At 37.2% G+C, this 17,928-nt stretch overlaps 1 protein-coding gene and 1 pseudogene across 7 annotated transcripts in view; one reads left to right on the top strand and one right to left on the bottom strand.

Moving 5' to 3' along the window:
• Nucleotides 1-17,928, top strand: part of LOC106506084 (uncharacterized) — a 214,946-nt gene that overhangs the window by 11,788 nt on the left and 185,230 nt on the right. The window lies entirely within an intron of this gene.
• LOC110256826 (rab GTPase-activating protein 1-like pseudogene) lies at nt 4,316-5,860 on the bottom strand (annotated as a pseudogene).

Below are 17,928 nucleotides of genomic sequence, written 5' to 3'. Positions count from 1 at the left end.
AAGCAAATCTGACTAGTATCCATGAGGATGCAGGTTTGATCCCTGGCCCCACTCATTGGCTCAGGAATCTGGCGTTGCCACGTACTGTGGTATAGATTGCACACGTGGCTTGGATCCCATCTTGCTGTGGCTGTGGCTTAGGCCAGCAGCTGTTGCTCCAATTCGACACTTAACCTGGGAACTTCCACATGCTGTGGGTGTGGCCCTAAAAAGCCAAAAAAAAAAAAAAAGAAAGAAAGAAAAAGAAAACAAAGGCTCAAACATACACCAGTATTTTATTTTACACTAATAACAGCATTATTCACAATTGCCAATAGGTGGAAACAAGCCACATGTCCATCAACAGATAAATGGATAAATAAAATTTGGTATTCATACAATGGAATATTACTCAGCCATACAAAAGAACAAAGTACTTATGCTACAATATGGTTGAACCTTGAAAACATTACAGCAAGTGAAATAAGACAGAAACAAATTGTAATGTATCACTTAATTGTAATGTACCACTTAAAAATTTAAAATAGGCAAATTCATAGAGATGGAAAGTAGGTTAGAAGTTATCAGGGACTAGGAGGAGGGGTAATGGGAGTTATTGCTCAGTGAGTGCAGAGTTTCTATTTTAGTTGAGAGTTTTGTAAATAGATAGTGGTGATGGTGCACAACATTGTGAATATAATTAATGCCACTATATTGTACACTTAAAAATGGTTAAAATGGCAAGCTTTATTTTATATATATTTATCACAATAAAAAATTAAAAGTTTATGTTGTAAATTGGTGAGTATATTGCTTGGGATTATGAAATAATTCTGTCACCCCTCCCCAGGATGGATTAATGTTATAAATAGTTGTTCACTTTCCAATTTAGCCTGTTAATGCAGAATACACATCTCCTGTGAAACTGTAGTAAAAAGTTCTATGAAAACATTAACCAAAACAGGAAAACTATATATTGAATCAGAAATAGCATTATTTTCATTTTCATTAGTAGAAAATGAGAAAATAAAAACTTTCCTATAAATTCTGGGGAAATTTTGAGGATAGTTTCTAGAGAATTAAATCGGCCGATTCTTGTAATGACTGTGGTGACATTTTCATTAGTGGAAAATGAGAAAATAAAAAGTTTCCTATAAATTCTGGGGAAATTTCAAGAATAGTTTCTAGAGAATTAAACGGACTGATTCTTGTAGTGACTGTGGTAGGTTTAATAATGGTACCAATTATATTAAAATCCTTGGAAATATAACCTTATATGGCAAAAGGACTTTGCAAAGTGATTAAGGTAAAGATCTTGAAATGGGAAGATTATCCTAGATTATCTACCGCAAGGGTCCTTACAAGGGAAGGCAAAAGGGTCAGAGTGAAAAAAAAGTGATGACTAAAGCAGAAGGAGAGATCATTGTAATACAGGGATCACAGGACAAGGAATATGGGCAGCTTCTAGAAGCTGAAACAGATGAGGGAATGGATTCCCCCTAAAGAGCCTCCACAAGGAAAGCCGCCCTGCCAACCCATTTTAAACTTCTGATCTCTAGACTTGTGAGATAATAAATTTAAGTTACTAAATCTGTTATAATTTGTTATAGCAACAAAACAAAACTAATACATAATGACTAATTTTACTTTCAAACTCATTGTTTCTTTTCCTTAAAACAGTTTTATAACAAGCACTGTTTTTAGGTTACTCCATTAAGATTATAGATTTGGGAAGAGTTGTCCACCTCAATGAAAATAATAAGTGTAGAATAATACTACCATTTACAGTATATTTGCCAAAAACAAAGCATTGTGCTAGAAGCTTTACATTTTTTCAAAAATCCTTATCACCTTTCGGGTAGGTATCTCCTTTTACAGATGAGAAAAAAACAGCTTCTCTGAGGTTAAGAAATGTATTTAAAATCACACCATGGTGGTGTAAATATGCATGTGCTGAAAGAGGATAGACAAGTCAGGATTTGCATTATTTCTATATTTCCTGTGATAGATTAAGGGTAGTTGTTATCAGTAAAATAATGAAAATCTTTTTTTTCTTTTTTTTTTTAGTTTCTGTGCCTTTTCTTGGGCCGCTCCAGCGGCATATGGAGGCTCCCAGGCTAGGGGTCTAATCAGAGCTGTAGCCACTGGCCTACGCCAGAGCTACAGCAACACCAGATCAGAGCCGTGTCTGCAACCTACACCACAGCTCAGGGCAACGCCGGATCCTTAATCCACTGAGCAAGGGCAGGGATCGAACCCACAACCTCATGGTTCCTAGTCAGATTCGTTAACCACTGTGCCACAACGGGAACTCCAAGAATGAAAATCTTAAAGAAAAAGAAGAAAGGAATATTGGGGCTGGGCAGTTGTCTATATTCAGGGTAGCTTGACTGTAATTCAGATGGGGAGTTTAGGAAAGCAGTAGGAAATCAGCCCTTTCTGTTTTAGGTGTTTGAAAGTTAGACATCCAGATACTTTATATGTTCTTGAAAGAAGAATCCATGTTCTCAAAATTTCTGGAAAAAAAAAATGTTCTCCTTTGTATCAAAGCTTCTTCATAATCAACATTGCTACATTGTACATTAGGCACAAGTATTATTTACTGAAGTTTTGTAATTGTTATTCAGGTAACTGGAATGTTTAATATGTATTTTATATATACATTTTGCATACAATAAATAAATCTGGAGAACATTCTTTTTTTATTGCCAACCTTTTATTTTTTTTTATTGAAGTATAGTTAATTTACAGTGTTGTGTTTAGAGGATATTCTTTGAAGTAAGAAAAATTGGTGCTTAATTTTGGGCTACTTTTATTTATACTTTATGTTTTACATGTGGGTACAATAAAACATTTCTTATGAAATACAAACATTTTAAGAAGAATGTATAAAAACATTGATGATTTGGGATGTGGATGAGGGATGGCTGGTATTTTTTATTTTTAAAGGCTTTTCCAGACTCAGTGTTTGGGCCAGTTACCACGATGGAATTTCTGCCCTTAGACCAAATCCCAGTGATAAGATATCTGTTCTTCACATGAGCAATAACTGGAGTATGTAGGATTAAGCAAAATATTAAATGTCTGTCACAGGATAGAGGGAGTAAGGAAAGTGTAAAGTGATAAAGTGCTAGTCACCTCAGAGTGGTCGGTTAAGATATGATGATACAGCAGAGTAGAAACTTGTCAGGAAGGAAAGGTGCCAGGCAGGAGATAAACGTGTACCCATATTACCCAATGTCAAGAGCTGAAAACTGTTTTAACTGTTTTGAATTTTTATCCTGAAGATAGAATAACATCCTTATGAGAAACTGAACGTCAAACAGATACACATTAAATTGATCTTTGCTTGTTTCCTCATTTGTTCATTTATTTGACAGGTACTGAATGGCTTACATTGTAGTTTTTAAGCCTCAGAATTAACCCAAGGCAAAATTGTGAAGTAGAAACTTTCATTTCAGTCATTTTACCTCTTTACACTATGTTCTTTTTGGAGCCTTCATTCTTCCTTTTTCTCCCTCAGTCTTTGGAGCTTAGAAACTAATAACATTAAGGCTCCAGTGACAGGAAGGACAAGGGTGTTTAGGATAAAAGTTGGTTGTGTTCAGAAGAGAAAGTGTGTTTAGGGAAGACCGAAGGTGTTAAGTTCTGGTACCTGCAAATAGGTAGAATTATGGTGTCCTTTACATTCTTTTCACTTTTCTATTGTAATGATATGCCTTGCTTTAAAAAGATAGGGAAAAGAGTACATATAAGAGAAGTAACAGCAAAAGGAATGTGTTAAAAATTTGTTCTACCATTTCAGTTTTTTTTCTTTCTAATTCATATGTAGTCCATCAGGCCTGCTTTTCCTGTGTGGCTATATTCTTTAAATTTTTAAAAACTTTTACAAATTGATTGAAAATTAATGTTTCCAAGTACTACAGATTTTTATAAATTTTATTCATCATATAGGTATCATGAAGTGTAGTACGAAGCAGTGAACATTTTGAGTTGCTTCAGTATTGGACATTAGACATTTAGGGTGCTCTCAACTTTACGTAGTTACCAATGGAGTGAAATAAATATAACTGGTTAGTATTTTAAACCAAATATTTTGACTAAATCATTACATTGCTGTGGAGTCTTGAAGAATATAATATATCGTGAAGGAAAAGCATAAGGTACTTATCATAGAGTAGATTAAGATGTGACTGTGCAGAGCTAAAACAGTGCTTTGGCCATTGTCCTTTTTTCTCATTTTTGGCTATAGTTGATAGCCACTGTCACTCTGTTTTTCCATGCCTTTCTCTAAGCTTATGAAGATTCTAAGTATAAATGCAAGAGGTCAAGTTACCTACAAATATGCAAACTTGTATCTATCTATTGGGTCTTCCTGCTGCAGGTGATTCTCTTATATTGCCTGATATTCTTTCTCATATTTCTTCAGTTTCCTCATTGGTATCTTAATATTGCAAACCTGCTTCATTAACCTTGCATTTTCCTCTGCCCTGTATCTCTGAATGACTTTAGAAAGCTGGACTCAAGAACCTTAAAGTACGTTCAAAATCAGCCTGCAGAAGATCTTCCTTTGAGGTCTTTAGGAGAGCCAAGGCTACATGAAAGATTATGTTCAGACTCTCACAAAGCAGTAAGTCAATGATGTGGAATACCCTCCAGAGTGGGAACATTGCAGTAAAAAAGTCTGAGAAACCCCTTCCAGGTTCAGATCAGAAAAATGGTTGTGCAGGTCCAGTCACTGCTCTTGTGTTGGTCTCTCCAACGGATAGAATTTGCACTGAAGATCTTCATAGTTGTTTTTGCAGAGGTCTCATAAATCATATAGTCATATATGATTTTCATCAAAACGTGGAATGTTTGTTCTTCTGGCATATGCAGCAGCAGTACAGAAGCAAGAAAAGACTGTCCTTGACAGTCTTTTGTCATAGGCAGAGTAGACCTTGCAGGTTCCTGGCCATCTTGCCCAGTATCTTTAAAGTAATCATGTGTAGGAAATATACGATGAATATCTCCAGTAATAACACTCTCCAGGGCTGAGTCTTTTGTGATAAGAAGTTGGTATTTATCCAGCATTGCCTTGTCGTCATGGCAGCCTGCTAATAACTGCCATACCTCTGTCCTCAGTGCTTCAGGAACACCACTCTTCACCACAGTGGACAGCCCTTTCTGTCCTGTACAAGCTTATCGTGCCATCTTCCTAGAAGTTCTCCCCAAGAATGTCGGCTCTTCTCAGGACAATCCTCAGACACATTACCTGTTCCACTTGAGAGTTCATTATCACTCTCCTCTCTGTTTCATCCACCTGACGTGACATTGGGCCCCCTCCACTAGTAGGAGTGATTGTTTGGTTCCTCTTTCTCAGACTCTTGCTGTAGACTTACCACCTCTTTTTACCGCATCTCCAGCACTGGTACGGCCTTTTCTCTTTCTTTCTTTCTTTCTTTCTTTCTTTTTTTTTTTTTTTTTTTTTTGTCTTTTCTAGGGCTGTACCTATGGCATGTGGAGGTTCCCAGGCTAGGATTATAATCAGAGCTGCAGCTGCCGGCCTACGCTACAGCCACAGTAACGCCAGATCCGAGCCTCGTCTGCAACCTACACCACAGCTCACAGCAACACCAGATCCTTAACCCACTAGGCGAGACCAGGGGTTGAACCTGAAACCTCACAGTTCCTAGTCGGATTCTTTAGCCACTGAGCTACAACGGGAACTCCTATTACGGCCTTTTCTCTCAAACTCTTTCAACCTCTTGAAGAAAGTCTCCATGAAAGCCTTTTTCCTAAAATACCCAAATCACTCATTTGCAGGGTACATACCTGCTACTGTCTCCAGGTGAAAGCAAATAGGCTCCACCACCTCCATGACTGCCATACCAACTGCCATAGTCATGTACACTCATTTATCTTTTAGGATTTCTTCATTAAGTGCTAGAAATATTGGTGCATTGGTATTCCACATGCCGGTGATAACACAGGCTCTCCCATCACAGCTCTTTCCCATGGATTCTATTTCCAATAACTGCATGTCACAGTTTTTCACATTTCAGCCTGGGCTTAATAACATTCCAAAGCATCTTTCAGTCACTAATTCTTTGTCAGAAAGTTGCTGCACTGTGATCACAACCTTCTTTTCCATTCCTTGTTTTAATTTGACAGTATTTAATTGACAATATTTTTTAAAGTTTAATATTAGTATAAAAGTTTATAAAGTGAGGAGTAAAAGTCTTCCTTGCTCTAACTTCCCCTATTCAAATTTCCAAAGGTAAACCCATTGTTTCTTATGTAGCCAGGCGTTTGCTATTAGAATGCAAATATGTGTATATATACATATGTGTATATACATATACACAGAGAGAGAATCAAACTAAACTAAGTTTTCTTTAGCTTACTTTTTCACCCCAAAATGTATTTTAAGTATTTTTCCATGGGAGCACATATGGCCTCATTCTTTTAATGGTTCTATAGCATTTCATTGTATGATTGTACCATTATAATTTACTTAATGAGTCCCTTCATGATAGCGTTTAAATGGTTTCCTGTTATACACTACCTCAAGCAATGTTGCAATAATCATACATACTTGTGTCTGATTTATACAAAAAATAGATTTCTAAAAGTGGAATTCTAAGTTGATGCGTTTTCACTGTCAACAGATGTTACCAAGTTATTCCTTAAAAATGTTATACCAATTTACACTACTACTGACAGTTTATGGGAATGTCTAGTTTCCCTTTCCTTGGGCCAACACTGAGCATAATCAATCTTTTTAATCTTTGCCAGCGTGAGATGAAAAATGATATTCCACTGCTGACTTTTATTGCATTTGTTTTGTTTAGAAGTGTCAATATGAGGAAAGTCTTAGTGATTAATGAAACTATAAAATGGTAACTAAAGTACAATGACAGAATCTGCTAAATTGGAACTGCCAATATGAACAGTAAAAAAAATCTTTACTGTGGTAGTCTAGAGCAGCCATAGAAGCAGCACTTTTGCCTATCACCAACACCAACACACACACACACACACACACACACACACATACATGTAAATAAAGCCCATATTTCGATCTCAGGTTATTTTCTACTAGAGGAAACCAAGAATTTTGAAGATAGTTAAAGTCATGTCCTATAGCAGGAAAAAAATAAGGAAGTGGAGTTCCTGTCGTGGCTAAGTGGTTAACAAACCTGACTAGTAACCATGAGGATGCAGGTTCAATCCATGGCCTTGCTCAGTGGGTTAAAGATCTGGTGTTGCCATGAGCTGTGGTGTAGGTTGCAGACGCGACTTGGATCCTGCGTTGTTATGATTGTGGTGTAGGCCAGCAGCTACAGCTCTGATTTGACCCTTAGCCTGGGAACCGACATAAAAAGACAAAAAGAGCAAAACGAAAAAACAAACAACAAAAAAAGGAAGCATCTAGAAATTTCTGGCTTTTTTCCCAAAAAAGTCAGAATGTTCTCAGGATCGTTAGAGGCAACTCTAAAAAAGAAAGAAAGGCCAGTGTAAGGGGTTCCTTGTAACCAAGTTGAATCAGCTTAATCATAAAAAAGTATAATAATCTTATTAAATTAGAACTCACTGAGTTTTTTTGTTTGTTTGTTGGTTTTTTTTTGTTTGTTTTTTTTAGGGCTGTACCCAGCACATGGAGGCGCCCAGGCTAGGGGTTGAATGGAGCTTGGCTGCTGGCCTATGCCACAGCCACAGCAACGCCATGATGGGAACTCTCGCATTGAATTTTTAAAACATTAAGTTTCATGATGCCCCAAAGGAAATTTTATACAAGGTATAAAAGTGATAGTTATAAAAAGGTGAATAGGAGTTCCCGTCGTGGTGCAGTGGTTAACGAATCCAACTAGGAACCATGAGGTTGCGGGTTCGGTCCCTGCCCTTGCTCAGTGGGTTAACGATCCGGCGTTGCCGTGAGCTGTGGTGTAGGTTGCAGACGCAGCTCGGATCCCGCGTTGCTGTGGCTCTGGCGTAGGCCGGTGGCTACAGCTCCGATTCAACCCCTAGCCTGGGAACCTCCATATGCCGCGGGAGCGGCCCAAGAAATAGCAACAACAACAACAACAAAAAGACAAAAGACAAAAAAAAAAAAAAAAAGGTGAATAGAGGAGTTCCTCTAGTGGCTCAGTGGAAATGAATCTGACTAGTACCCATGAGGATGCAGGTTCAATCCCTGGCCTCACTTGGTGGATTAAGGATCCAGTGTTTCCTTGAGCTGTGGTGTAGATCACAGATGTGGCTCAGATCCCACATGGCTGTAGTGTAGGCCGGCAGCTACAGCTCCAATTAGACCCCTATCCTGGGAACCTCCAGAAGCTGCAGGTATGGCCCTAAAAAGAAAAAAAAATAATAAAATAAATTAAATAAATAGAAAGGTGAATAGAGTAGATTATGTTTAGCTTCTGTTAATTCTAGTTAAATAGGAAAATGTTTATTATATAATATAGTATTAATGTTATAATGATACTAGATATGTACTTCTGCTGAGTATATTCATCCACAAAGAAGAGGTATTTCCTGTTTTTATCAGTAGAAACAGAATGAATCGTTTGTAAATTTTCTCCAACAGTTCTGAAAAAAAAAAAAAAAGGACTATATCAAACAAAGAATGGCCAATCAGCAGGTGGGATTTCCCTAGGGAAGGGGAGTTTCATAGCTGATTTTGTCATCACTGGTCACACACAGTAACCATTAAATGAGAATCCAATTGTATGTTTCAAGATGTGCTTCAAGATGAGAAATTAAACAAATATCCCCCAAAATGAAAGCTAGCTGCACACATGCATTCTCTTACCTCCCAGGTAATAAGACATTTTGATCTTATAATGATGATCTTATAATGAAATACTGATTAAGGCATTCATAAGCTTCCAATTACAGCAACAGATCATGTCAATACATCATCATGAAAAGATAAATTAGGTATAGCCAGCTTACAAAAAGAACACTATTCTAATAAAAACACACTTTCTTAAATTTAAATTTATACATATTATATACATGAAGGGTAATGAGGTAGGCTGAATAAAGTTCCTTGAGATGTCCATGTCCTACTCCTCCAAAACCTGTGAATTTTACTTAACATGGCAAATGGGATTTTGCAGCTGTGATTAAGAACTTGAAATACGGACTATTTTGGATTGTTTGGATGGGCAGATGTAATCACAACACTCCTTATAAGACAGTCAAAGGAGGAGATCAAGTCAGAGAAGAAAGCAGTGTGATATGCTGAAAGAAGAAAATTAGCATGATGCTTTGAAGATGGAGTTAGGGGCTACAAGCAAAGAAATACAGGAGGCCACCGTAAGCTGAAAAAGTCAAGGAAATAGATTCTCCTCCCAGATCGTCCAGGAAAGAATCAGCCGTGACAATGCCTTGATGTTAGCTCAAATTCAAAGAACCTAGAATAGCCAAAAATACATAATGTTCTTGTTTGTCATGAGAATCTTTGTAAAAGAGAAACGAAGACCCAAAGAAGCAGATAGATCTGAAAGTGTATATACTATTTCAGCGAACAATAAATTGTGGGGAATGTGATAAGACAAATGGGGGGTGGGAAGGAGTTTGGGTTAGGGGCAGTAAATTGTGGAAAAGTGACTAGGAAATACATGAGGGAACTAATAATAATAATAAGGGTTATTTTAGTAAGTTTGTGCAGGCTCATTTGAGATCAGCTTTCCACCTCTGGTGATGGGAATGTTCTGCTCTTCCTGATACAGGGAAGGCATCTTTCTTTGGGGTAATTTTGCAACCCGCTTTTAGGTAGAAAGAAAGAGGTTAGAGAATTACAGCTGATATTTCTCAAATGCCCTCATCTCAAAATAATCAGTATGCCAAAGTGACATATTTAGAGGTTGCATAGTTTGATCCCCTTCCCTGGTTTTAGAGTATGTCTTTTCAGTGTGAGGTAATGGGGTCTGATTGGGATAGGGCAAACTTCAGGATGGGTAAACTTTAGGATTGTTAACATGATGAGGCAAGGATTATGAAGTCAGACTTAAAGGGTAAAGTCGTTGGAACTTTTGAGTTTATTGTTCTGAAAAGGAAGCTGTTTACACTGTTGAGGGCTATTTGAGTAGTCTACTGTTCAGATCTGCAAATTTTCAGGAAGTTCCTAAAACAAAAAAATTATTTGTAACTTTACTTTCCAGGACAAGAATTTCCTAGAAAAAAGTCATGTTAATGAAAGCAGTTCCTAATAGCATTAAGCCGTGTGGTTTTAGGTTGTTTCAGTTCTAATCATATCCTTTATAAGATTCATGTCATCTCTTTTGTTTACAAGTCACTTTTTTCTATTTTGATATGTAATTTCTGGTTCTATTTTTTTTAACATTAACTAAAAAGAACTATAAGAACACATGAGGCTAGATTATTCATACCTAGTATTCACATTGACACACAGACGTCCCACACTTACAGAAGAACATGTAGAGGGCTTAAAATAGTGCCCAGCATATAGTAAGTGCTCAATAAACATTTTCTAATAACTGTCCCTCACCAGTAAATTGTCCCAGTTTTCTTAAGTTTTTCCAAAGTCTTATAGGAAGAACATCTACAAGATGATCAGACCATTCATACTGCCAAACTGGTTGTCTTAGTGTATTTTCTATATGTGATTATGCTAAAAAAAAGTTTGTGTCTCTCCATTTTGAAGCATACCATCAAATGTCTCATCAGTCCTATATAGGACTTTAGTGTGCTATTTCCCACTAAGGAAGGTCTCAGAAAATAAGAAAAGGGTTTTAATCTAACTGTAGCAGATGCTTTTGGTGCCTTGTGCCACATTTCTTAGCCCATCAGATTTTAGTCGAGCATGGTAGACAATTCCGTGCACTTGGCCAGTGTCCCACTTCAAATGCAAAGCTTGGCTACTCTTGCTTTTCTCGTCTAGGCTTTCTTTGAAATCTGGGAAAGCTGCTCATAGCCTGCAGGCTCAGTTCTGGAGTTTGAGGAAATTAACATCCATGGAGGCAACTAGCAATCAGTAGGGGATAAGAGTTAGTGTCCCACCACCCTGTCCTTTGATGAGTTGTTCCGGGCAATTCTATACAGGTATCAGAGGGCCCCCAGTGGGATTAAGCTTCTTTTGCCCACAGTGGTAACCAGATTGCTACATTATCCTTTGGGGAGCTTTTCTTCCGTCCCTGTCTCACTTGTTCCACTCCATCACTTCTGATTCCTAAGAACACCCTCAAATGTCTGTTCCCAAGTATTTGGTGAATGCTCTGCTTGAGGGGAAACCCAAATTAAGACACCTACCATATATTAAATTTAAATCATGAGTGGGAAGTAATGGTGGGAGAATTTTTGGTCAAAGCAGTCTTCTCCAGCTTTCTTCAAATTATCCACCAAGGCAGCTGCATATCCCATAAAGATATGGGTCTGTTCTTGCCCTCTGATGAGGCTGTAAAGTGAAAAGGATGACCTGGACTGGAGATGTCCCTGTTCCATAGCCCCTATAATGAATAGCCATAAGATGCAGTGCCTAAATTAGAAAGTTTTTGAAAGTTTTCTCATAATTTCTACTATCACCTTTAAAATAGTGTGAAAAATCTAGGCAATGTATCCTGTTTGTTGAGTATACCTTAAGCTGCACATCTGCTAAGTTGAGTGACTTCAATAGTGGGCTTTGATGAATGGAAAGATCAGGCACAGATACTGCTTAGACACATGAAAGAGTTTGTTTATCTGAAGGACACAGAAGTCAACACAATTAAAATACATGGGCAACATTTTCCAAAGCAAACCAAGATATGTAGCTTCCTAGTTTCAAGTGCCTCCCCGGAGGATGTACAGTAGGAGATGATAATGCTTGTTTCGTGGAATCCTATCAGATGCTCTGGAAGCAGAGAAGTCTCTCCAAGTCTAGCCATATTGTGTAAATACATACATACAATTCTGGCGTATTCCTGGATGTAGCCAGTCTAGGTTTGTGTAAGAGACATCCTTAACACCAAGTGCACCTCATTAACGTGGTAGTTGCACATTGCAAAAAATATAATTGCAAGGTACAAAGTCTTCAGGCATAAACAAAGCCCTACTCCATTACTCTCAGACTCTCTAGTCTGTTATAGCCTGAATTCACCCAGAAGGAAACATAGCAAGAGTCACTTTTCCTAGTCCTTTCCAGGGGATATTTGAGCAAATGGTTAGACCAACTACTGGGCTTAGGTTGAATGTGTTCCTGAGCAGTCTTCATTTACCTCTGTCGCACTTACCACAAGTAGAAGTTAAGTTCCATGAAGGCAGGATTTTAAATCAATGAATTTTATTATATTTATAGTTGTGCAACCATCATCACAACCCAATTTTACAAGATTTCCGTTTCAAACCCCCAGCCCATCCCTATCCCCACCCCCAACCTGTCTAACCACAAGTTTTTCAAAGTCTGTGAGTCAGTTTATGTTATGCAGATAAGTTCATTATATCCTATTTTATTTTTATTTGTCTGTTTGTTTATTTATTTATTTTGCTTTTTAGGGCTGCACTTGCAGCATATGGAGGTTCCCAGCCTAGGGGTCCAATTGGAGCTATAGCTGCTGGCCTATGCCATAGCCACAGCAATGCCAGATCCGAGCTACACCACAGCTCATGGCAACGCTGAGCGAGACCAGGGATTGAACCTGCAACCTCATGGTTCCCAGTTGGATTCGTTTCCGCTGTGCCACAATAGGAACTCCCATTGTATCCTTTTTTTAGATTCTGCCTGTAAGGGATAGTATATGAGGTTTGTTCTCATGGTCTGACTAACTTCACTTAGCATAATAATTTCTGGGTCCATCCATGTTGCTGCAAATGCCATTATTTTGTTCTTTTTATGGCTATGTAATATTCCATTGTGTATATATACCACATCATTTTCCACTCCTCTGTCGATGGACATTTCGGTTGTTTCTACATTTCTCGGCTATTGTATATAGTGCTGTAAGGAACATTGGGGTACATATAGCTTTTCACGTCATGGTTTTCTCTGGATGGATGCCCAAGAATGGGACTGCTGGATCAAATGGTAATTCTATTTTTAGCTTTTTGAGGAATCTCCATACTGTTTACCATAGTGGTTGTACCAATTTACATTCCCACCAACAGTGTAAGAGGGTTCATTTTTCTTCACACCCTCTCTAGCATTTAGAAGGCAGGAATTTTTAACAGTTTTGCACATTCCTTTGGTCCTGGTGCCTAAAAAAATGCAAGATACATAATAGAACTTCAGTAAATATCTGTCAATAAATAAATGAGTGAATTACAAATTATATATCAAATGTTTGTCTCCTCCCCTAGACCATAAACTTCACAAATGGGGGGATCTTCTACCTTGTCCACTTCTGTATTTTCCTCTATCTAACACAGTACCTGCTTCATCAAAGGTGTTGCACACATTTTTGGTAAGATAGTATTTGCATGAATAAAATTTGGTAAAATACATTCAGCAAAGATTACCGTAAAAAATAAGCAAAGAATAATATTCTTATTTCAAGACTTTGAAGATAAACCTTTTGTGCTAAATAATAATTCAATAATATGTCCTCTCAACTTCAGCAAATGGTTTGCTTATCTCAGCAATATTCATTCAAAAAACCCCATCCAGTCTTGCTTTTGCAGAGAAAATTATTTTCTCTCTTGAATGACCCCAAAATATGTGGAAATATATATGTTTTCCTCTTCGCATTATTTTGTAAATTGGTATTGGCTTTTTTATTTTTATTGATAGTTGGGAATTTATAATGAAAATGAAAATGCTGACAAGGTCTGGCTCTGGTAACAAGTATTACAGATAACTCAGAGAAGAAAGCTTCCCTGAATTACATTAAAATTCATGTTTTGGAAAATGATATAATGTGGTTGACTGGAGATGAAGGTAATTTATCAATTTATTTTGTTGATGAGTATTCCATGATCATAGCTTTTATGAAATTAAATCTGAATATATAACAATTTGGAACACCTAAACACTAAGGCTTATCGCTTGAATGAGCCTCTTTTATCAAACTGGAATTCTAAAATTACCTAGCATCATTTATCCCAATGATGTAACATGTCAATGGCTTACTTTCTATCATTTATTTTCATAATTCATCCTTCATGAAAAATATTACTGAAGTGTTTATCATAAAAATGAGTGAAACTTAAAGACAAAGAAAAATAATAAAAATAGAATTAAAGAGGAGTAACTCAGAACTGGAATATTGATTCAAAAAAGAAGAAATGAAAGAATTATAGAAGCATCTTATAATATTCAAAGCCCAAACTAATTTTGCATATGTTAAGAAGTGGCTGCATTATTCACATATATACTTTCTGGGATATGAGCAAAATTGGAGGTCACTGTGGAGGAAGTGGGCATTCCAGGGGAAGAGTATTAGAATCCTCTAGAGTAGAAACATTGGGATGGTCTCATATAAAAGAAATGGAGTATAGGATATTTTAATTGTTGTTGATGACTTCCTTTAATGTAGGCTATATTTATGACCCTAGGTTTTTTATCACAGGTAATAGAATAGGGAAAACTTCAAGTAGTTATTCAATTAATTCCCTTTCACCTCTGAAACATTCCATAGGGGTACAATGCAAATGTCACAAGAATAAATTTCAAAAGAGAGATATTGTAACCTTTTTCAGTAACCAATACTTTAGATGTATCCAACCTTTTTCTCATCTTTATTTTCTGTTTCTAGAGGATTGCACTTTTAAAATGTCTTTGGAATTCCTGTTTTCCTTATCTTTCCATTGCTTCTGTTCTTGTCATCTTTAACAGACTATTCTTAAATGATATCTTTGTAACCAGGTGTTCCCCTCTTCAATATATCCTCCATCCTGCTGCTATTTACATTTCTAAGTAAATAGCTAAGTATGTTATTCTTCTATTCACAAACATCTGATGGCATATCACAACTTGTATATAATTTATAATTTTATTGGAATATAGTTGACTTACAGTGTTGCATTAGTACAGCAAAGTGAATCAGTTATATATATAAACATATCCAATCTTTTTTCTCATATAGATTATTACAAAATGTTGAGTAGATTTCCCTGTGCTATATAGCAGGTTTTTGCCAGTTATATATTCTACACAATCCCATCACCTCAATTTATCCCTCCCTGTCACGGATTCCCCTTCAGTAACCATTAATTTGATTTTGAAATCTGTGAGATTTTTTCTGTTTTATAAGTAAGTTCTTCTGTATCATTTTATTAAATTCCCCATATAAGTGGTACATGATATTTGTCTTTCTCTGTCTGACTTCACTTAGTATGATGACATCTAGGTCCATCCATTTTGCTGCAAATGGCATTATTTAGTTCTGTTTATGGCTGAATAATATTACATTGTACATATGTACCACATCTTTATCTATTACTCTGTCAATGGACATTCAGGTTCCTTCCATGTCTTGGCTATTGTGAATAGTGCTGTAAAGAACACTGAGGTGCATGTAAAAAAAAATTTTTTTTTTGGTCTTTTTAGAGCTGCACCCTCAGCATACGGAAGTTCCTAGGCCAGGGATAAAATCAGAACTATAGCCACTGGCCTACACCACAGCCACAGCAACTTGGGATCTCAGTCACATCCGTGACCTACACCACAATTCATGGCAACACTGGATCCTTAACACGCTGAGAAAGGCCAGGGATTGAACCTGCATCCTCATTGATATTAGTCAGATTCGTTTCTGCTGAGCCATGAAGGGAACTCCTACATGTAACTTTTTGAATTATGGGTTTCTCTAGACATATGCTCATTGTCTAGATCAATTGCTGGATTTCTGGATCATTTGGTAATTCTATATTTAGTTTTTTAAGGAACCTTCATACTGTCCTCCATGGTGGTTGCATCAATATACATTCCTACCAGCAGTATAAGAAGGTTCCCTTTTTGCCACACCCTCTCCAGCATTTATTGTTTGTAGATCTGATCCATGGTCATGACCCAAGCCTCAGTGGTGACCTAAGCCGCAGCTGTGGCAACACCAGATTCTTAACCCACTGAGCCAGACCAGGATTGGAATCTCATTCCAGTGTTCCCAAGATGCTGCCAATCCTGTTGTCCCACAGTGGGAACTCCCTGTTTATAGACTTTTTGATGATGGCCTTTTGATTTGTGTGAAGTGGTAGCTCGTAGTTTTGATTTGCATTTCTCTAATAATTTGTGATGCTGAGCATCTTTTCATGTGTTTTTTGGCCATCTGCCTGTCTTAGGAGAAATATCTATTTAAATCTTCTGACCATTTTTTGATTGGGTTGTTTGTTTTGATATAAAGCTACATGGGATGTTTATATATTTTGGAGATTAATCCCTTGTTAATTGCTTCGTTTGCAAAGTTTTCTCTCATTCTGTAGGTTGTATTTTTTTTATGGTTTCCTTTGCTGTACTAAAGCTTTTAAGTGTAATTAGGTCCCTTTTTTTTAAATAATGATTTTTATTTTCTTCCATTATATCTGGTTTACAGTGTTCTGTCAATTTTCTACTATACAGCATGGTGACCCATTTATGCATACATGTTTACATTTTTTTTCTCACATTATTATGCTCCATTGTAAGTGACCAGATATAGTTCCCAGTGCTGCACAGCAGGATCTCACTGCTAATCCATTCCAAAGGCAGTAGTCTGCATCTGTTAACCCCAAGCACCCCATCCCTCCCCCTCTCTCTTGGCAACCACAAGTCTGTTCTTCAAATCTATGATTTTCTTTTCTTTGGAAAGCTTCATTTGTGCCATATATTAGATAGCAAATGGTATTTGTCTTTCTCTTTCTGACTTCACTCAGTATGAGAGTCTCTAGTTCCATCCATGTTGCTGCAAATAGCATTATTTTGTTCTTTTGATGGCCAAGTAGTATTCCATTGTGTATATATACCACCTCTTCCTAATCCAATCATCTGTCAATGGACATTTGGGTTGTTTCCATGTCTTGGCTATTGTGAATAGTGCTGCAATGAACATGCAGGTGCATGTGTCTTTTTCAAGGAGAGTTTTGTCTGGATATATGCCCAAGAGTGGGATTGCTGGGTCATATGGTAGTTCTATGTATAGTTTTCTGAGGTACCTCCATCCTGTTTTCCATAGTGGTTGTACCAGCTTACATTCCCAACAACAGTGCAGGAGGGTTCCCTTTCCTCCACACCCTCTCCAGCATTTGCTATTTGTGGACTTATTAATGATGGCCATCCTGACTGGTATGAGGTGGTACCTCATAGTCATTTTGATTTGCATTTCTCTAATAATCAGTGCTGTTGAGCATTTTTTCATGTGCTTGTTGGCCATCTGTATATCTTCCTTAGAGAAATGTCTATTCAGGTCTTTTGCCCATTTTTCAATTGGGTTGTTGGCTTTTTTTTTTTTTTTTTTGCTATTGAGTTGTATAAATTATTTGTATATTCTAGAGATTAAGCCCATGTCAGTTGCATCATTTGACACTATTTTCTCCCATTCTGTAAGTTGTCTTTTTGTTTTTTTTATGGTTTCCTTTGCTGTGCAAAAGCTTGTCAGTTTGATTAGGTCCAATTGGTTTATTTTTGCTTTTATTTCTGTTGCTTTGGGAGACTGACCTGAGAAAACATTTGTAAGGTTGATGTCTGAGAATGTTTTTTGCCTATGTTTTCTTCTAGGAGTTTGATGGTGTCTTGTCTTATATTTAAGTCTTTCAGCCATTTTGAGTTTATTTTTGTGCATGGTGTGAGGGCTTGTTCTAGTTTCATTGATTTGCATGCAGCTGTCCAGGTTTTCCCAGTAGTACTTGCCGAAAAGACTGTCTTTTTCCCGTTTCATGTTCTTGCCTCCTTTGTCAAAGATTAATTGGCCTAGGTGTCTGGGTTTCTTCCTGGGTTCTCTATTCTGTTCTATTGGTCTGTATATCTGTTTTGGAACCTGTACCAACCACACTGTCTTGATGACTGTGGCTTTGTAATATTGCCTGAAGTCTGGGAGTGTTATGCCTCCTGCC

The sequence above is a fragment of the Sus scrofa genome, chromosome 14, assembly GCF_054392235.1.
Source record: "Sus scrofa isolate SSC_HxYL_T2T_F1_AM1 chromosome 14, Sscrofa_HxYL_maternal_Yorkshire_Landrace_v2.0, whole genome shotgun sequence".
NCBI lineage: Eukaryota > Metazoa > Chordata > Mammalia > Artiodactyla > Suidae > Sus > Sus scrofa.
The sequence above is the reverse complement of the archived record's forward strand: the minus strand, read 5'-3'. Positions and strand labels throughout refer to the sequence as shown.